The 22,824-nt window shown below is 32.3% G+C and overlaps 2 long non-coding RNA genes across 2 annotated transcripts; one reads left to right on the top strand and one right to left on the bottom strand.

Annotated features, from left to right (window-relative positions):
* Positions 1–460: 460 nt before the first annotated feature.
* Positions 461–3,541, top strand: LOC146929719 (uncharacterized). The gene is made up of 3 exons (XR_015008288.1): positions 461–1,406; positions 1,524–1,622; positions 3,163–3,541. It is a non-coding gene; the product is annotated as an uncharacterized LOC146929719 (long non-coding RNA).
* An 11,857-nt stretch (positions 3,542–15,398) lies between these two features.
* LOC146929718 (uncharacterized) lies at positions 15,399–18,070 on the bottom strand. Its single transcript, XR_015006110.1, has 2 exons — positions 16,932–18,070; positions 15,399–15,614 (listed from the first exon to the last, which is right to left on the bottom strand). It is a non-coding gene; the product is annotated as an uncharacterized LOC146929718 (long non-coding RNA).
* Positions 18,071–22,824: the final 4,754 nt, after the last annotated feature.

Raw genomic sequence — 22,824 nt, 5'->3', positions numbered from 1 at the left:
AAAAACTGGTAAAATGGAAGGAAATAAAAAGAGGCATTAACAACAATTGTAAGTAAGAAGGTTCATAACAAAGAGATTGAAGAAGGTATAGAGAGAAGAAATAAAAGAGTACAAAAGTGATGGAAAATTGAAAGAAAAAAAAAATAGTGGGTAAGACAGATTTTTCCTTTAATAACTGCCACCACCGTGTGTGTGATTATTAGTGGCTAAGAGAGAATTTTTTTAATAACTGCCATGCATAAGGGCATTTTGGGATTTACAAAAAAAGGCTACACCAAAAAATAGTATTGCCTTTATTAATAGGTATAGATAACTATAACTATTAATAAAGGGAAAACTTGGTTTTGGCGTAGCCTATTTTTTTCTCAAAAATACCCTTAACTTGAAAAAACACGGTTGGGAACGGAGCGGTTTTATTACTTCCACTTTTAACTCAAGCGGTTTCAAATAAAACCAAACAAATAGAAAGATTTCGTCAATTTGCAAGGGAAAAAAAACAGAGCATCTACATTGCAATTGCAAAAGAGAGGGAGGGATATGTGGAGCGGGATTCTTTCATGGTGGCAACTGGTGTGAAACATCAAAGATTGGTAGTGCTTTGCCAAACTCTAATTTAGGATAATACATAAGAAGTCATCTTTTAATTTGTTGTCATTTTTTCTTTTTTCTGTTAATTATCAATATTTTCGGTAGATCGGTAATTTAATCATTTTTTTAAGGATGGTAATTTCATGGAATTAACTATTGTCAGTTTTGTGTATTTGTTAATATCTTTAAATGGTAAAGGAAAATATAAGATTCACAGTGAATGGATGAAGTTGTTACTTATCAGCACATGTTATTAATGTTAGAGCACTAATACACCGTCCCTTCCCTCTTCTTCTAAGATTATCGTAGACAATTTGGGTATGTATTTGCTTCGGTAATGTAATTGATTTTGCTTAATTGGAAGGAGTCTTCATATTTGTTGCATGACCAAAAGAATTCGTTGGAGTATATTCTTTCACATGAGTGAGGGAATATTTATGAGTCTATTCTTTTATTTTCCATTGTTCATGTTCAAGACAATATAACAATTTAATATACGCTTTGTGGTTTGTCGTTTGATAAGTTGAATAATTTGAGAAAATCTTGAAATGTTAATCATGTTGCATCTTTGGACTTCATGCCCGAAGAAAACAAAATTCATTAAGGCTTATCTTTCTTTCCTTTCCAATGATATGGTTTTTTTTTTTTAATTTCCCTTTTACCTGAACACATCCTTCAATGGAGTTGCGGAGCATTGCAATCACATCTTTATAACTAAAAAGACGGCGACTGGGATATGGGATCACCGCGGCACCACTACAGAATCCACATGCAACGTTGTCGGTGCTGGAAGGTCGGAGTTTTCCTTGGAGATGGTGGTGAGTAAGGCAACACGCCAGTGTACCTGGTGACAAGAAAAATTGGCTCTGCTCTCTATTTAATTTTCCCAGTATTGGTTGCATATTTCAATTTGTATTTCAATTAATATATGGTAGGCTGAATATATAAAAAAGAAGAAATGAATGTCTGATGGTAAAGTAAAGACATAAGGATTGCATGGACCAGTGAAGCTTTCTTTTAGGACCTAAGTGAAGGTAACTTTCATTTTCTCTATTGCTTTGGCTTTTGGCATGTAGAAAAATAACTACACGATAGTGACTAAATGAGCTTTCATACCTTTCATCGTTTAGAAATTTTTGGTAAAATTTTCTTTGTAATTACATGCAAAAACACTTTCATACCTTGCATCTATTCTATAGTTTAATATGTTAACATTCCTGTGGTGGTAGACTAAATTCATCACCGAGTTATAATATAATAAGTTGTGATTGAAAGTATGAAATCAACATTTTTTCGGCAATTTTCACTTAGGACATTAGGATTACTTTTCTTCAAGATGTTGCATTGTACACTTAAGAAAAGTAACAGTTAGTTTTAAGAATGAAATGATGCAGGAAATTTGAAGGGAATAACAATGAAGGGAGAAATTATCTTGCAAATTTTTTTAAACTAGAAACAAGTAAGGAACCCACTGGAATTTTCGATTATAAATGAATACGGCGGAGGCAAAACCAGTGCTACTAAACTACTTTAATTGTGGAACAATATGGAATAGTTTATACGCAGCCTAAAGGTGAAGAGAGAAAATAAGCATGAATGAATAATATCGCATGTGCATTGATAAAAACTACAAAGAAGTATGTACAGAGAACAATACTACTGTATTTGAATGTTTTTTTTATGTGTTTACTGTGTTGTTTATACATCTCAGATTTTTTGATTTCAAACTTCCACTATTCCATTTGCATCATAATTTCTTCACTGGGTATATATATATATATATATATATATATATATATATATATATATATATATATATATATATATATATATATATATATATATCTGTGTGTGTGTGTGTATGTGTGTGTGTGTCTGATTCAAGTTTATAACATGACTTTGGTCAACATTTTCTGGACACAGTTCCACATTAATAGTCTTCTCATTGATAAATTATGTGACCAATTTTAGGAAGAGTTCTAATTCTCTATGTCAAAATCATGTTTAACTGAGTTCGAAGACAAGGTTGGAGATATTTCTGATTATGAAAGTGGAGGAAGAAAATAATATAGTTCATGTTTTCCTACTAAGCCGTGGCATGTTGGCTCTTATCACAATTTGGGCAACTTATGGAAGAAAAATAACACCCCCTCCGTCAACTGCCTTCGATCAGTTACCCCCTCCTTAATTTTCTTATTGATAATGTTACAGGTTTAAGTTCCTTTTATAGCGCAATAATAATAATATAAAAAAACGCAGAGACGGGAACAAGAGTGATGGAAGGGAGAAAGTTGCACCAGAGATAGAAATAGGCATTTAGTTACTGTTTTCAATGCAACTTCCTCTCATTTTAAACATATTTTTTAGTTAATCTTAATACTATTTCTAACTAATTTTCTTCTTTCCCTTTATTCTGGGAAATAGTGAGAGTGAGATGTCCATTGAGATGGTCATCGAGGTCTTAAAATTATTATCATATTGATATTGATTATTCTCTGATTGTCTTCTTCTTGCTTGCAAATATTAAAGGTTTTTCATTTCATTAACCTAAGAATTATAGTTTTCTTGAATCAGAGGAAACTTGAGAAAGGAAGCATTTGATAGCTGAAACTTTCAGGAGAAGATGCAGGTAACAAAAAACAAACACATGGTGCCTAGAAGTGATGGGATGAAGACGTGAATGATCAAGTATTATGACACAATTTGGTATGAACAAACACATGGTGATGGATAAAGGCCTAGAAGGGATGGGATGAAGATGTGAATGATCAAATATTATGACACAATCAGATACAATGCCAAAAGTATGACTAACATTTATACAATATATTGAAAGTGTTCATTAATCGTAATATGAGCTTTCCATTGTTAATTGTTTTGGCAAGCACTAATATTTGTAGTGTTGATTAATCAAAATACATTAGCAGATTACTACAAATGTATTGAAAGTACACATGCATCATCTTACCTTTTGTATCAATTTCGATTTTTTATATCAACTAAATGTATGATATTTCTTTTAATTCTAATAATTTTGTCCAAGATATATCAAGAAAAAAGTAAACCAACATCAAACAAAAACATAAAGTTTATAAGTTACACATGTTAGCGCAGTTGAAAAAGCGGACAGACGGGCACGGGAGTGCCCGTCTGGACGCTAGTAGGTATAGATTATATTGTTGATATCATTGAAAAATATAAGGATAGTTTATTACAATATAAATATGCAAAATATATATTAATATAATTTTAATTAAAATCAAAATAATTTTAATGAAATTTTTTAAAAAAGATATGTTGCGTTGTTACGCATTAAAAAGAGCGGATGAACGAGTGTGGAGAATATGTTTGAACGCTAGTATATATGATACAAGTATCTTTCTAGCTTATACAGTCTTCTCAGTTCAATATATGAGAACGGAGGGAAATTAAAACTCTTTAAAGAAATGTTTAACCGCTCGTATAGTTCTGCCTGACTTTAGAGCTGCCGTATGAAATTTATACAAGGAAAAAAAGAAAAGATAAAATTACTCATATGTTTCTATTAATTTCAAGTAATAATTAAAACTATAACCAGTGAAGTGATCCGAGCTAAGCACGAAATTGTTCATAATGACTCATATGAGTTATAGTTTATTGAGTCATTATATGAGTCATTATGAACAATTTCGTGCTTAGCTCGGATCACTTCACTGGTTATAGTTTTAATTTTACATTTTTTCAAGTCATTATTTACATTATTTACATACATCTTGTTCATAAAATATTATTTACATTTTTTTTATATTTTTATATCTTGGTACATTTTTTACATATGTTTATTTTTATTTTGACATATACAAGACTAATATGTAATTTGGTGAATAATAGTTAATATGAATTGTGAGTTTCGTAGCCATTTCTAAAGCTGATTTATGTAATTTGGTGAATAATAGTTAATATCAATTGAGAGTTTCATAACCATTTCTAAAGCTGATTTTATAAAGTAAAAAAAAAACAAACTATAAAATATAAAAATAAAAAAAAAGTACCAAGATATATGTAACATCTTTTATATAAAAAAAATTAAACATGAAACATATGTTAGCTAAATTTATTAGGTTATAGCCCGATTAATACTTATACTTAAATGTTTATTTTGTATATGTCCAATTTAAACATTTTTTTATTGCTGGAGGAGGATACTGATAAATATTGAAAATCTCTTCTCACTATAATCAAGTGAGAGAGAGGGGGGGGGGGGGGGGGGGGGTGTCGTGGAAGCATGAAACAGACGGGGTATAGTCAGTTAGTTCGCCATACACGATTCTATCGTCTGTGTTGGACATGGAGAGTACACGACATGATGAGGAGGTCTAACTTCTTGCTAAGGTTTGGAAAAGATGGGTCTCTTTCAAAGTAATTATTTTCTCTTGATAGATGCTCAAAGATTATGTTCTTACCTATTAGAATCTCTCAAGAAATAGGGTCATCATTGATCTTAGTGGTACATTGTATGTGTTAGGGACAGTGACCATGTTAGTTGACATAGAAATGGAGAAGAATGTAATCCTTGTTCCCGACCCATTTATTTGATATCTCAATGAGGAAGTATAGATGAATATGAGTATGTCATTTAAAAGTGTGTGTATATATATATATATATATATATATATATATATATATATATATATATAATTGGGGGAAAATATGAATGAATTGTAGCCCTCATATTAAAAGATACCATTGAGATTAAAATATGACTTAAGTGAGACATGTGCCAATTCTTACTTCTTCGCATCTTCTGGTTCTGCTTTCTCTAAGCTTTCTTTCTCACAAGATCTATATCGCCCTTGAATAATAATAACACATAGAGAATAAAAATTAATTTGTAACCTTATTTATATTTGTATTTGTTCATACTACAATTTTTTAATTTGTTTTGCAGAGTTTTTTTTTTTTGGTATTTTCATCTCTAAATAAAGATAATGGCTAAACTTGTTGTTCTTGAGAGTACTGAATATGAAATCTTGGGTTCTTCCTTGAATTTTGTTTTTAATCTATTAGAGAAAATGATCAGACTAATGAGACCATGTTATTCAACAATGCAATGAATTGGTGGATGATGCTCGGCAATCGAAAAAATAGTTGGTTTTATTTAAAGTGGACTTAAAAAAGGCCTATGATTATGTGGATTGGTCATATTTAGATGTTGTTATGGGTAAAATGATTTTTCCTCTTAAATATGGAGGAGGTGGATTATGGAGTGTATTTCTTCAGCAAAGATGGCAGTTCTTGTTAATGACAGCCCCACAAAGGAGTTTTCAATGGAGAGAGGTCTTTGTCAAGGAGACCCTCTTTCCCCGTTACTCTTTTTGATTACGGCCGAAGGCTTAAACATAATGATGAATGTTTGGTCGACAAGAATTTGTTTTCTGGCTATTGTTTTAGGTTGCAAATGCATACTCCTATTACTCATCTTCGGATTGTAGATGATACTCTTTTGGTTGATGACAAGAGTTGGGAAAACAATCAAGCTTTAAAAGCGGTGTTGATTCTTTTTGAAGCAGTTTCTGGGCTAAAGGTTAATTTTCATAAAAGTGTACTGATAGATATGAATATATTTGATTCTTGGTTGCACGCGGCGGCGTTGGTTTTAAATTGTAAGCATAGTCGTGTCCCGTTTTTGTATTTGGTATTGCCTATTGGTAGGGACTCCAAAAAGTTAGGGTTTTGGTATCCGTTGCTTGATCGGATTAAAAAAAGGTTGTTGGGATGGAAGAGTAGAAATTTATCAATGGGAGGTTGTTTGATTCTTCTTAAATCTGTGTTGTCCTCCATTCCGGCCTACTTTTTTTCCTTCTTCAAGGTCCCTTATGTATCATTTCTTCCCTTGAATCTATTTTTAATGCATTTTTTTCGGGCGGGGGTGAGGATTTAAGGAAAATTTCCTAGTCCTAGATTAATTGTGATACTTTGTGCTTGAAAAAAGAGTTTGGTGGATTGGGGGTTAGGAGGTTAAAATAGTTTAATTTAATTTTGCTTGGTAAATGGTGTTGGAGGACACAAATAGTTTATGGCATAGGGTTCCATGTGCTCGATATGGGCAGGAAGGGGAACGCTTATGTGTTGATAGGGATGGTGGTTCGGTGTGGTGGCAAACTATGAAAAATATTAGAGAGGGTGTGGGGCAGGTGGATGTAGTGTGGTTGAGAGATAATATTAGTAGAAAGGTAGGTGATGGGAATTCTACTCTGTTTTGGATATATCCCTGCTTGGACAGTTTTCCCCTAAAGGGTAGCTTTAGAAAGATTATATGAGTTGGCTCACAATAAGTTGGCACCAGTGGATGATATGTTTTCTATGGGATGAGGGGTGAATGGTGAGGCGTGAAAGTGGCGTAAGAGGTTATTCGCTTGGGAGGAAGAGTTGGTGAGGGTGGTGTTAGGCGGCTAACTTCAGTGGTTTTGCAGGTCAGATCAGCTAATCATTGGGTTTGGCATTTGCATTCATCTCATTGTTATTTTGTTAGTAGTGCTTACAAGAAATTGACAGAAGTGGAGAGTAACGAGCACCAAAATTCTCACAAATTTGTATGGCTAAAGGTTGTTCCTATTAAGGTTTCTATTTTCGCTTGGAGGCTTTTTCGTAATAGAGTGCCGACAAGGGATAATCTATTGCATAGGCGCATCATAACAGCCAATGAGTAGGGCTGCATAGTGAATTGTGGTGTGCATGTGGATATGGATCATCTTTTTGTAGAATTTTTTGGTAGAATTTGGTATTATATTTTCAGTTGGCTTGATTTCTCTACTGCTTTCAATGGTAGGGTGTTAGATCATATATACCAGTTTGGTAGTTTAGGGGGTTTTTCGCATATAGTTCAATGCTCCCTAAATGTTATTTGTCTCTCTGTTGCTTGGGTCTTCTGGAAGGAGCGTAGCAGACATTTTTTTAAGAGGAAGGAGGAAACTTTGCAAACACTTTGTGAAAGGGTGAAACTTCAATCATATTGGTGGTTTAAGTCGAAACTTTTTTATTCGATTTTAAGTACCATAAAAGCTGAATCCTGTTTACCATTTAATTGTAGTTACCTAGCTAGTTTAGTTTAGTTTTGATCTTTTTTCCTTCCTTTTGTGTGTGTCATGTTCTCTGCTACTTTGTCGGTACACCTTGTTGAAGTGGCTTGATTTGGTTTTTCAATATAACTATTTTCTTTTGGCCTTTAAAAAAAATATCATACATTGTAACACTGAATTAATTCAATATTCCGTCACGTAAGTAAATCCAGTTTTTTTTAAGGAAGCGTAAGTATAATCCAGTTAGTTGCTACATATACTTATGATGTGTTTTTTTATTGTTATATTTATTTATTCAACATACATTCGGAAAGGCACTACAATGTCCCCGTAAGTTTCGGGCAAGAATGACTTTCATTTTCAAATGATACCTTCCCCACCAATGTACCATGTGCCACGCTTTAACTCCGTTTACTTACGAAGTCTTATTCATAAATTTTGTATTACTCTTGATGATGTGTTTTGGTATTGACTTGTGGAGACATTATGTTTCTTTTTGTCCCCCGTGAAAAAAAAAATAGAAACATCACACTCATTTTGTTTGTTTTGTTCGAGTAATCTAGTGGATAGTGTTAGGAAACATGGCATCCATTGATGAAGGAGAGAAAAGCTTAACTAACTTTGTATTGATGAATATGAAAATGTTACAATGAGTGAAAGTTATCCCACTTATGGGGAGGTTACACCTATATATACTAATAGGATTAATACTACTTGTAACTAAACTATGTATCTCTAATAGATAGAAATTGAATAAGTAAAAATTCGAGATTCGAATCCAAATCTCTATATATAAAATGTGATGTCTTTGTCAATTGAGTTATATTCATGTGCTCACGGACGCATCATACTCATTTTTAACCCACGTAAATGGAAAAGTAAGTTGTGAAAATTTAATGGACAGTTGTGTTGCTTAGATTGAACGATCTAAACTTGTTTTATGTAATTTACGATTTGAGAATATTTTCATTATAGCCGTGTTAGATCATTATCATAATATAAATTCATTTAATTTAAAAAAAAAAAAACTCAATATCCAGATTAAGCTCCGATTAATCTAAGGGATTCAAATCCACCATTCACTTGTGAGGCTTACATTTAATAAATTCATTTTATATTAAAAATTAATTTAATAAATCTGTAGTGAGTATGATCTCAATGAAACATTGTATGCAAGGTAGGGACAGTGCATAATATATACAAGGTTAGGTTCGAACCTCGGACACTACAAAAAAAAAAAGTTTGAAATCATTGTCCTTAGTGATAAATCTACAAGCAATCCAACATTTCAATTATTTTGTGAGTGAGTGATGTAGTTGCAAAAGTACAATAATCGTATTAGGGTTTAGTCTTGTCTCGGTCATGCCTTGAGAAGGCTCTCAAGGGTTGTATTTATAACTCTCTATGGACCTGATTTGTGGTTAGTTAGTCTATAAGTAATGACGATATTTAAGTATTTAGGCCGAGCTCTAGAGGCTTCTAAGAGCTGGTTAAGGCGGCGCCCTAAGGAGGACGCACCCTGGACCTTAGAGCCCTTTAGAAGGGCGTTGAGGCCTTTAAGAGGGTCTTTAGACCCTTTATGTGGACTTCTAGGTCCTTAAGAAGATATTGACGGTCCAAGTGATAACAATGATAGAATACATTTTTTTCAGAGGCTTTGTACAAAAACTATAATTTATTGGTTTGTGTATCATCGTCGGATGCTTTGTACAATCACGATTCTATTTCTGTGGCTTCTAGAGAACATTTAGCGAAATGGGACTCCCCCTGTAAGATTAATATGGCATCATGAAGAAGACAATGTAAAATAGATAGTTAAACTCACTTACTTACACTGCAAGTTATCTACCAAAATTGTTAAGAGTTATTAAATGCAATTAGTTTCACAATAGCATATCATAGTGCATCTTTTGTGTATAAATTGAACTTGTACTTTTATTATTACTCAATGTACAAACTACTTTCATTCAATTCATTCAATTCATATTATGAATAGGATAAAACGTTGCTGACTCACAAAAATAGAGGGTGTGATGACAAAAATACCCCCATCCCTTTAAGACACGTATGAATTTACTTTGATGCACGAGAGAAAGAACAGTGGTCACGATAGTGGTTTTCTTAGCACAAGGTGAACGAGATCGTAGCGAAAAATGGTTATGGCAAAACCAAAATGTTTACGGTGGTGGAATCAAAAGACTCTGATGGAAACAATGAAGTTTTCCCTCCTAGCGCCAATGTTTTGGAGTAGACCAGTGTAGAGATGTGCTGCCTAAGATGATCATGCTATTGAGAGTCAAGTGCATGGGAGGAAAATAATTCTCTAGCGAGGGGAATGAGACTTGCAAAATAAGTAAGCACTATGACGCTCAAAATATGTTCTTTTGTAGAAAAACACTTCCAAAATATGTTCAAATGTAGAAAAACACTTCCAAAATTTTGTTCTTTTGTATTATTTTGGATTATTTTATTATATAACTGTTGTTGGCGATTAAGTGTAACTCAAAATATGGAAGAGGGAAAACTAAACTTTATTGAATAGCAATCTACCGTCAAATACAAAGTTGTAACTTAAATAAAAAACAAATACTTACTAACTCCCTCCTAAAGACTTGGTCAATTAGTGCAGTTGGCAGTAACAACTACTGATACACACGTTCAACAACTTTTCTTGATTTCGGTTAACCCAACCCAAATGGAATCGGATGGATGTCTTCATCTAGTTTCACTCAGCCATTGCCTCTCTTCTCCTCCCCCGCTTCCGCCAACAAACCTTCCAGATTTCTTCGGTAATAAGCCTTTTCTTCTAGACTGTGACTATGATCTAATGTTCAAAAATCTATTTAACAATGGCACGCTAAATGCCACCTATTAGTATTACTTTTTGTTTTTGACCATGGTGAAATAAATTTCTATTTGAGATTAATTGATCTGCATGTCTATATAAAGTTGTTTCTACAGTTTCACAAAAGGCTTAATAGCACTTTTGGCCCCTTATGTTTGCAAAAATTGCGATTAAGGCCCCCTATCTTTGAAAACTACAAAACCGCCCCTTATGTTTCGTTTTCGTTGCAGTTTTGGTCCCCATGGTCATTTTTGACCTGGTCCACGCTGACATGGCACCCACATCACTTATGTGAGGGGCCAAAATCGCAACTTTTGCAAACATAGAGGGCCAAAAGTGCTATTAAGCCTATTTTTTATTTTTTTAATTCATTTTATTTTTTTTCCATTTTTTTTTGTTTTGAAAAAATTTAAAAAAAGAGGGAAAATTAATAAAAATTGAAAATAATAAAAAAAACTAAAAAAATTTAAAAAAATTTGAAAAATTAATAAGAACGAAAACAAAAATCCGGAAATTTTTTTTTTGCATAATATGTGTGTATATACTTACCACATCATTAAATTATTTTAATAATAAAAAAAACATTAAAAACTGAAAATCTTTTAAAAATAACAAAAAATCAGATTATAAATCAGATTATTTTTTTTAAAAAATAAAAGATTGATTTTTTTAAATTTTAAAAATAACAAAAAATCAGATTATTTTTTTCGAAAAATAAAAGAAAAAAGCAGAAAAGACATTTAGATTTTTTTCGAAATTTAAAAAATTAGAAAAAAGTTCGGATTTTTTCAAAATTTAGAAGATATTTAAAAATACTGGAATTTAATTTTCAAAATAAATAAAATGTTTAGATTTTTTTGCGAAATAAAAAAACTGAAAAATATTTAAAATTTTAAAAATTTGGATATATATTTTTTTAAAATCCAATTACAATCGAAAAATTAAATTTTAAAAATCATATAATCTGAAGAAAAAAATTGATTTTAGTTTAATTAAAAATTTAGGAAAAAAATCTGAGAAACTTGAATTACATAGGAATATTTTTGTAAAAAGAATTACTAATGCGTTTAAAATTTTAAAAAGTGTCTTATTTAAGAGACATTAAAATTTAATAAGTAAGTACCTCAAGTTGCTCTTCCAATCTCTTTTGAACTAAAATTGATTTTTTTTTCTTCAGATTATATGATTTTCAAAATTTAATTTTCATATTGTAATTGGATTTTAAAAAATATATATCCAGATTTTTAAAATTTTAAATATTTTCCAGTTTTCTATTTCGCAAGAAAATCTAAATTTTTTATTTTGAAAATTAAATTCCGTTATTTTTAAATATCTTCTAAATTTCGAAAAAAATCCGAACTTTTTCTAATTTTTTAAATTTCGAAAAAAAATAATCTATTTTTTCTTTTATTTTTCGAAAAAAATAATCTGATTTTTTGTTATTTTTAAAATTTAAAAAAATCAATCTTTTATTTTTTAAAAAGAATAATCTGATTTTTTGTTATTTTTAAAAGATTTTCAGTTTTTAATGTTTTTTTATTATTAAAATGATTTAATGATGTGGTTTGTATATACACACATGTCATGCGATTTTTATTTTTTTTTCAGATTTTTGTTTTCATTCTTATTATTTTTTCCAATTTTTTTTAAATTTTTTCAGTATTTTTTCATTATTTTCAATTTTTATTAATTTTCCCTCTTTTTTTAATTTTTTCAAAAAAAAAAGAAAATGAATTAAAAAATAAAAAATAGGCTTAATATTACTTTTGGCCCCCTATGTATGCCAAAGTTGCGAATTTGGCCCCTCACATAAGTGATGTGGGTGCCATGTCAGCGTGGACCAGGTCAAAAATGACCATGGGAACCAAAACTGCAACGAAAACGAAACATAAGGGGCGGTTTTGTAGTTTTCAAAGATAGGGGGCCTTAATCGCAATTTTTGCAAACATAGGGGGCCAAAAGTGCTATTAAGCCTTCACAAAATACATAAATGTTGCCTGAAAAAAGTGCGTGATCTTTAACTCGAGTATTACAACTTTGGTTACAAACATTTAGAATAGAAAGATCAGAAGTATCAATAATATATACAATGAAATGCTGAAGCCATAAACAGGAGTAATTCTAATTCTTATAAACAAAAATCTCCCTCCTACTTATTGACATTTTTCTTAACCAGAAGCATTTTTATTAAAATTGCAATAGCAACTACAAAAAATGCCCCAATTATATAACCCTCATATGGGTTACACAGCTAGAAACAGCATCCACTGGATCCATTTTAAACAATATATCACAATACATATTAACCAATGCCTTGATCTTAATAATCTTCAATATATGCACTTTCCCATGAAATGTTGTCCTTGCTGTCATATTAAAAGATCCATCTCCAACATCAGCCAGAAAATTTTCATTAGTCATCAACTTGTGACTCATAAGATTCGCAGTAACAGTCACATTAGTTGCATGAATGCCCAGGCAAAGTTTGTGGATCAACAGGAACCATGGCTACTACAGTTTGTTGATAACTAACGAAACCAGTGGTATTTTCTGTCTTGTAGATTCCATAATTAGGGTTCATTACACTTATTATCATGTGTAATGGTACAATTGTTACGCCGGGTTGGAAAAATTCAACCTTATCTAGGTCAACTGGGTAGAGATGTATTACTGGGTTCTTGGCTTTAAAGGTTGTGAAAACTAATATAATGACAATGGAAACAATGATCAACAAAATTATTGAAACCAACAAAAGGATTTTGAAACATTTATTGATCATGATTTTTGGTTCTGTGGGATATTTGGTGTAACTTAATTATGTAATGCCAAAGGTTGGTTTATGGGAAAGGTTAAGATCAAGGAAGCATGGCGACACAAGAAATTTTCTCTATTAGATTCTATTTCTTTGTGCAATTTGTGAGGACAAGGACATTGCTATTTTATAATGTGGTTAGTTAGTTTTGATGACTAAAATTTTGGGATTTGGTTGGCAAACATCAAGCATAAGTTGGATGTAGCCTTAAACTTCGGTCATTTGAGTCTTAAGAGACCAAATCATTAAAACAAATTAATGTATTAAAAAAAGATTCCCTACATCTCTTTAGGTGTCTTATTTCCAATTTACATACTTTTAAGAAGAGTGGTGATACATGTACACCCTCATGTGGCAATACACCCGTTACACCCACACAAAATTCTGACATGTGGCAAGGAAGAGGGAGAGGAGATGAAAGAGAAAGTGTGGTTGTGAGATGAATTTACCAAAATGTCTCTAGTGCATAGGGTGTACAATGGGGTGTGTGAATAAAGGATATTCATGTAACATTTTCCTTTTAAGAAAATGATTACCTATGGGTACATATATGTGTTTTCCTTGAAATAAAAAAAAAATTAGTATATGTGTTTAATGGGTATATTTTGTGTAAAGATAATCAAACAAATCTGAAACACAAATAATTCGTTATTCAATATGATTGCAGGAGTTTAAATAAGTTTCTTTATAGAAACTAAACTAGCCCATCTAAATTGGTCCTACGGAGAATCGAATATGAAATCTCGAAGAGCCAACACCAACAGACAGGACCAGCCTATAGCCCGTCGAGGCTAAGCTATGCCACTCGGCCTTGATTTTTTTGGGCCCCAAAATACTTTCTTATTTATTTGTAAGGCACTAAAGTAATTGTTATACAGATTAAAAGTGAAAGTTTTTAAAACTGATCCAAAATGCTTAAGTGGCGGAAACTGCTTGGCTTTGAATTTGTGGTAATGGGTACAAGTCCCACTAGAGTGTATTTTTTTAATAAGGGTAATGTTAACCGGTGCTCCCAGGGCACTACTTAAAAACCAAATATAGTATGTATTTGCATTGGAAATTGTGTTGTCAATCCCTTAAAAATCAATAAAGTGTTTTTTTAAATTTAAAACTTTCTCTTTATGGTTTTCTTAACTAGTGCTCCGGCACTGGTTAACATGATCCTTTTAATAATTATTCTACAGACCATCCTAAATGGGTTAGAAGTTTAAATAAGTTAATAGGTAGACTCGCGATTTTATGGGGGTTGTTTTCAATATATTTGTATGACTATGTTTAAGGTTAATTTGCTTTGATTTGAATTAAAACAAGTATGTGGACCGGCGAATTTTCTAAGATGACTTCAATCTCTTAATTTTCTATCATGAAGAGTTTTAGAATCAACATAAAACCTCCCAAAGCTCCTTGTATAAAGAAAATTCGTTCCTCAAAATAAAAATAAAAAATTCTTTGGCAACCTATTCTTGGATGGATGACAGCTAACACTGATGGTGCAGTTCTTGGATGTCCTGGTATTTCAGTTTATGGGGAAATCTTCAAAGATTTACATGCTAACTTTCTTTCTTGTTTTGCTCAAAGGCTTCCCGATCAGTGGCGAAACCAACTATAATCTTGTGTGGGCATATGCCTACACTACTAATTCATTTTAGTATATAATGGTATATATATGCTAGCTGCATGCCCCCATTGCAAGTCTCTGTAGATGAGGTTATGGTGAACATTGTCAACCAATAGGATGAAAGCCTCCCCTCCCCTTGTAGTCGAAATACTCGGCGCTACTTTGATTCAAAAGATAACCGACGGTTCCCGACTTTATCCGGTTTCCGCAACCGTAATCATTTGTCACTCCATCCATGAAACTTTTTTTCAATCGCGGTATGCTCTAAAAAAAGTCAAGGTTTGATGGCTAGCTTTAGAAGACTATCCATATAATGGATGCACTTTCTACCTTCTCATTAACTAACCTTGAATATCTTATGGTTCTTAATTGTAAGCTTCCACTATGACCCTTTCACTTCCTTAGATGTGATGGACTTGCAAGATGTGTGTAACGCCCCGGATTTTGGTCCAAGACATTACGCCTAAATCATTCTCATTTTTAGAAAATCACTACTATTTTTTTTTTATTTCATCAATAATATATATTCTAGCAAAACCTATACAAAATTCTTTACATAATTTAACAAAAATTCTTAAACTAAATGTCCTTCAAAATCACTTCTAAAATTACAATACAATCAAAAACCCAATTTCGTCCCCATACGCGCTTCAAGCAAAAACAACAAAGCATACACCATGTCTTCTTAGGTACCTAAAATGTTGGTTGTAAGGGTCAATTTCCTTATCCAAATTGGTTCATACTCAAAGCACCAGAAACAATGTCATGAAATAGATAATATCAAAACTTATCAATCAAAAAGAAATAAGAAAAATACATTTAAGTCTTTAAGGTAAGTTCATACACATTTCTTTTATATATATATAACAGTTTAATCACTTATCAACACACAGATGTATAATAGACCCAATGCAATGCAATGATGTGCAAAATGCATGCTCTTATAACTATATGATCCGGATATAATTCCCGCTACACAGGCATCCACACAGAATATAATTGCAATTCCCGCCACACAGGCATCCACACAGAAAATAATTGCAATTCCCGCCACTAAGGCACCACACAGATGCATATGCCATGCATGATCATGAAAATGCAGACTAAAACCCACCACACAGGCACAACAATGCAATATGATATTATCCCGCCACTAAGGCACCACAAAGAAATATATTATTATAACCCGCCACACAGGCATCCACTAAGAAATAATTGTAACCCGCCACTAAGGCACCACACAGAAAATAATACCACATCATGCACACGACAAAAGAAGTCTTTCATAAAAAGCTTATTTCTCTTCTTATTATTTCAGTTCGATAACAATCTCAAATTTTACGTGCAACATCCATGAGCACATACCCACACATAAAAGAGAATCAAACTTCAAATAACAAGTCATAGACACACATATTTCATGAATAATAAGCAAGCACCAATTTTATAGTCCACCAAACTTAGCTGCACAAGCATTCAAAATAGGGAGGCATTATCTCATCAAGTATAGTAGTGTACTATCTCACTGCCATAATCCTACAAAAAGTGGCTCCCGAAGTGAAAAATATTAAGACTATAGTATGTTTGCTCTAAACGATAATTAGCCACCCATATACCACAAATTTAGACATCTATTAATTCATTCAAGAATGATTTGGAGCACTATATCATTATTTTTAAAATCTATATCTTCTTATAACACATATTTTCATCTTTTTCCTTTCTTTAATTCATAAAAAAAATGTATCACTTCTTTTCCAACACCACAAAACATATAAAGCATAATAATATAAAATATATCAATTCACACCAAATTATCATACAGAACTTTCATATAAAACATAATTAAGAATAACCACTCATAATTGATAATAATCACTTTTAAAAAGGATTAATTTTACCATGAAAATACGTTTTAATTATTTTTCTTTTTAAAAGACAAGAATTGCTACCTCTACTTAATAACACAGTCTAGCACTTAGTATGGACGTATGGGGAAAAAGCCCTTACCTCGTACGCTTTACTTCCTAGCAAAACCCTCAATCCACACGCATCAGTCTTTACTCCGCTCAGCCTACACTTGATGATGTTGACCCCCGTGAGTTTGCTTCTACTTACTCTCTTGTTTTCTCCTCTCAATCACGTGTTGTTCTTTTCTTTCTATATATATATATATATATTTTTTTTTTTAATAGCAGATCGTTACCATAAGATGAAATGAAGGGGAACCGAGTGTAGATTTTTCTTCTTAGGGAATCATTATTACAAGGGAAAGAGAATATGGTTTCATGTGACGAGAAAGGATAATTACAATTGTTAATATCACTTTGGATTCATAGAAGGGGTCGCTAATGAACGGAGGGAATCATGGGAGTGGACTTATCTTACGGTTTACTTTGGCTATTTTTGAATTGTAGCTATAAGGAAAGGCATGAGGCTATAGGAACCTATTAACTTGTGAGGGACAAGAGCAATTATTGTTTGGTTAAATGAAATTGAAGAGATTAAAACTGTAACATACTAATATACTCGTGTGGCTGAATAATATATGTGAATGATATTTGAATTCAAGGCCGATGTGGGAAGAGACATGCAACCAAATGGGTTAGTTGGGTTAATGGATTTATTCATAAGAAAACTAAAGGTATGGTTACGTTGGGCCAAGCACAGAAGGTTTAATGGAATTGAGAGAATGAAATCAATGTGAGTAACTGTCAAAGGCTATGGAAAATAATAAGAGAACATTGTGATAGGGAATGGGGTGTGATAGATATAAGAGAGGCAGTGTATCGTACACATGTTGGTGAGAGACTGGCAAGGGCACCGTTTTGAGAGTCCGAGAAATAAACAACTAGGAGATTTTACATGTGATAGAATGAAATAGCTAATTAGTAGAACTTTGCCTCCACTCCATCAAATCTTAAACGTGGGTGGGTTATGGAGTAACCGTAAATGCCACTAACTACTCTAATTAATCAAAGTTATGACCTAATAGATAGGAACAAATGAATCAGAATAACTATGAGTGTTAACTAAGCATAATTTCCACCTGGCTTTAGAAAAACGTGGGTAGCAAATTTTTCTTTTAATTAAATATTTATAATGACAAATAACTCATCATATAAAATTATCAAATAATTAATATAAAATAATCTTTACAAATTTTGGGATGTTACAATGTGCATTGCATTTCTTTTGAGCAATTAATGATTTATTTGTAGTAAAATTTTGGCCAAATATTACATCTTTTAGTCCTTTAAGTTTGACAAACATATCTGGTTAGTCCTTTAAAGTCGTTAAGTTTCAAATATCTGCATTAAATTTACAGCTTAAAAGACATATTTGAAACTTAAAAAAATTTAAAGGACTTATTTGAAACTTAAAAAATTTAAAGGACTAATCCAATATTTTTGTCAAACTTAAAGGATGAAAAGATGTATTTGGCCTAAAATTTTGTTTCAAATCAAATTATTATTTTAATTCTAAATGCAGTTTTAATTATTTTTTGTCTAATTGTACACTAATATTTGCATCATTAATATTGGCATTATTCTCACGTTAATAACTTTAGCTGTGTATCTATAAAAATATATTAATATTTGACTAGAGTAATTTTATAAAAGTATTATTATTTCTCTTTTATTAGGGGTTTATTTTTTATTTTTTATCAAAGCACTAAAATATAAAAGACAGGAGAGGCCTGAACCAATACATCAGAGACATAATATGTAAAACCTATGAAGAGAAAAACCAGACGGTGTCCAAGACCACCATTATACAGAAAAACTAACAACTGCTACAAAACCACCCTCTAAGTAAATTTGAACAAAAGTATTGATATTAGGGGTTTATTTTATTTCTAACTTGAAGAATGTTAAATAATATATTTTTTTTTGGCTTAAATATGCCTTTAGTCCCTGCACTTTCATCAGATTTTGGCATTGGTCCCTACACTTTTTTTGTTTGCAATTGGTCCCTGCACTTTGTAAAAATATTGGTATTGGTCCCTCTGTTAACTTTCTGTTAAAAAAAAACACAAAACTATTGGTATTGGTCCCTGCACTTTGTAAAAATATTGGTATTGGTCCCTGCTCTTTGTAAAAATATTGATATTGGTGCCACATGGTGTGAAATGACTGAGCCACGTGGCACTCCGTTAGTTTTGTGTTTTTTTTTAACAGAAAGTTAACAGAGGGACCAATACCAATATTTTTACAAAGTGCAGGGACCAATGCCAAACAAAAAAAAGTGCAGGGACCAATACCAAAATCTGATGAAAGTGCAGGGACCAATGACCCATACCAATATTATTTACAAAGTGCAGGGACCAATACCAATATTTTTACCAGCTGATTATTTACCAATATGATTATTAACATATCAATATGATTATTTACAAAGCTGATTATTAACATATCAATATGATTATTTACCAGCTGATTATTTACCAGCTAATCATATTGGTATGGGTCATATTATCACCAGCTATTGAATGTTAATAATCATATTAGTTATTTTCCCTGCACTTTGTAAATAATATTGGTATGGGTCATATTATCACCAGCTATTGAATGTTAATAATCATATTGGTATTTTTAATAGTATTTTTAACATTCAATATGATTATTGCCCCCACAATCTAAAATTGCTGGCTCCGTCACTGTTCCCAATGGTAATGCATTTCAGACAGACTTAGCACGGTCTATGAAAGCTATTTAAATAGCTGGTGATAATCAGGGCCGACCCAACAGATTAAGAAGCTTAAATTTTTTTTTAATGTGTCCTTTAAAAATATTTTTTTTAACAAAATATTTATATGAAATCAATTTTGTGGAGACCGAAATTTGAATTCATTACCAAGAGTAATTGAAGCCTTTTTGGTAATCAGTTAAGCTATGCAAATGTCTGTAATTTATCTCTCATATAATATACTTATAATCAAATTAAAACTTAAGTATAAAGGTTTGAAGAACGGAAGTAAATAAAATATGCATATCCAATATAGTTAGACACAAAGTTATAAACAAACAAAAATTGGCAAAAACATGTCCAACATAAAATAATGACAAAACAAACTAAAACCTTATAAAACGCATGAATACATTTTTTTTTGAGAGCAAAAAAAAAAAAGCATGAATACATATTGAATGTATACAAAATAAATTTGAAACCAAAAGTAACTATCTGATTCTCACCACACAAAAACCTACAAAACTAAAAGGAAAAAAATTAACAAATTAAAGGAGGGAAACAAATATATGTGCTATTTTACAGCAGAGCACACAACAATAATAAGAGAAATGGTAATAATGAAATGATGAAAACCAATATTAAAACGATGCAAAAAAAAAAAATCACCAGTTGATTTCAACTACTAAATTGGAACCCCAACGAGGATAATATGAGTTATGAAGAAAATAAGTGTTGCGAAAACAATATTAGAGCACAAAAAGTTAAGTAAGTCAATAAAAGAACAACAACATGAATATATAATGAAACATAATAAGAGATAAAAATATATATTGCAATCAGAACGAACTGTGAAATAAAAACGTCCTTCAAAATAATAGAAGAACAATAGCTTGAGTGAAAGAATAGATTATAAAAATCATAAGAGGGAAGGAGGAGCGAATGGAGACTCTGCTTCTCGCTCAAGCGATCATTAGAATGGCGTCTAATGACATATCTTTTATTGCTCGCTTCGGTTACAAACAATGACAATCAATATGTAACAGACTATATGGAAATATATGTAACAGAAAAAATTAAATTAAAATGTAACTGAAAAATGGAAGGCATAAATGTTGAAGGGTAAAATTGAAATGATGTGGCAAAATAAAGCAAAAAAAATAGTAAAATCGGGTATTAGGGCTGGGATTTGGGTTTGCATGACTATTCTCCAATTATATATATTAAGTCTCCTACCCTAAACCCTACTTTTGTCAAGGAGACCCTCTTTCCCCGTTACTCTTTTTGATTACGGCCGAAGGCTTAAACATAATGATGAATGTTTGGTCGACAAGAATTTGTTTTCTGGCTATTGTTTTAGGTTGCAAATGCATACTCCTATTACTCATCTTCGGATTGTAGATGATACTCTTTTGGTTGATGACAAGAGTTGGGAAAACAATCAAGCTTTAAAAGCGGTGTTGATTCTTTTTGAAGCAGTTTCTGGGCTAAAGGTTAATTTTCATAAAAGTGTACTGATAGATATGAATATATTTGATTCTTGGTTGCACGCGGCGGCGTTGGTTTTAAATTGTAAGCATAGTCGTGTCCCGTTTTTGTATTTGGTATTGCCTATTGGTAGGGACTCCAAAAAGTTAGGGTTTTGGTATCCGTTGCTTGATCGGATTAAAAAAAGGTTGTTGGGATGGAAGAGTAGAAATTTATCAATGGGAGGTTGTTTGATTCTTCTTAAATCTGTGTTGTCCTCCATTCCGGCCTACTTTTTTTCCTTCTTCAAGGTCCCTTATGTATCATTTCTTCCCTTGAATCTATTTTTAATGCATTTTTTTCGGGCGGGGGTGAGGATTTAAGGAAAATTTCCTAGTCCTAGATTAATTGTGATACTTTGTGCTTGAAAAAAGAGTTTGGTGGATTGGGGGTTAGGAGGTTAAAATAGTTTAATTTAATTTTGCTTGGTAAATGGTGTTGGAGGACACAAATAGTTTATGGCATAGGGTTCCATGTGCTCGATATGGGCAGGAAGGGGAACGCTTATGTGTTGATAGGGATGGTGGTTCGGTGTGGTGGCAAACTATGAAAAATATTAGAGAGGGTGTGGGGCAGGTGGATGTAGTGTGGTTGAGAGATAATATTAGTAGAAAGGTAGGTGATGGGAATTCTACTCTGTTTTGGATATATCCCTGCTTGGACAGTTTTCCCCTAAAGGGTAGCTTTAGAAAGATTATATGAGTTGGCTCACAATAAGTTGGCACCAGTGGATGATATGTTTTCTATGGGATGAGGGGTGAATGGTGAGGCGTGAAAGTGGCGTAAGAGGTTATTCGCTTGGGAGGAAGAGTTGGTGAGGGTGGTGTTAGGCGGCTAACTTCAGTGGTTTTGCAGGTCAGATCAGCTAATCATTGGGTTTGGCATTTGCATTCATCTCATTGTTATTTTGTTAGTAGTGCTTACAAGAAATTGACAGAAGTGGAGAGTAACGAGCACCAAAATTCTCACAAATTTGTATGGCTAAAGGTTGTTCCTATTAAGGTTTCTATTTTCGCTTGGAGGCTTTTTCGTAATAGAGTGCCGACAAGGGATAATCTATTGCATAGGCGCATCATAACAGCCAATGAGTAGGGCTGCATAGTGAATTGTGGTGTGCATGTGGATATGGATCATCTTTTTGTAGAATTTTTTGGTAGAATTTGGTATTATATTTTCAGTTGGCTTGATTTCTCTACTGCTTTCAATGGTAGGGTGTTAGATCATATATACCAGTTTGGTAGTTTAGGGGGTTTTTCGCATATAGTTCAATGCTCCCTAAATGTTATTTGTCTCTCTGTTGCTTGGGTCTTCTGGAAGGAGCGTAGCAGACATTTTTTTAAGAGGAAGGAGGAAACTTTGCAAACACTTTGTGAAAGGGTGAAACTTCAATCATATTGGTGGTTTAAGTCGAAACTTTTTTATTCGATTTTAAGTACCATAAAAGCTGAATCCTGTTTACCATTTAATTGTAGTTACCTAGCTAGTTTAGTTTAGTTTTGATCTTTTTTCCTTCCTTTTGTGTGTGTCATGTTCTCTGCTACTTTGTCGGTACACCTTGTTGAAGTGGCTTGATTTGGTTTTTCAATATAACTATTTTCTTTTGGCCTTTAAAAAAAATATCATACATTGTAACACTGAATTAATTCAATATTCCGTCACGTAAGTAAATCCAGTTTTTTTTAAGGAA

The sequence above is a fragment of the Medicago sativa genome, chromosome 4 (assembly GCF_051527215.1).
Source record: "Medicago sativa cultivar Bolivia chromosome 4, Bolivia_mono, whole genome shotgun sequence".
In the NCBI taxonomy this organism is placed as follows: domain Eukaryota; kingdom Viridiplantae; phylum Streptophyta; class Magnoliopsida; order Fabales; family Fabaceae; genus Medicago; species Medicago sativa.
Note: the sequence above shows the minus strand (reverse complement) of the source record. Positions and strands in the feature narration are given on the sequence as shown.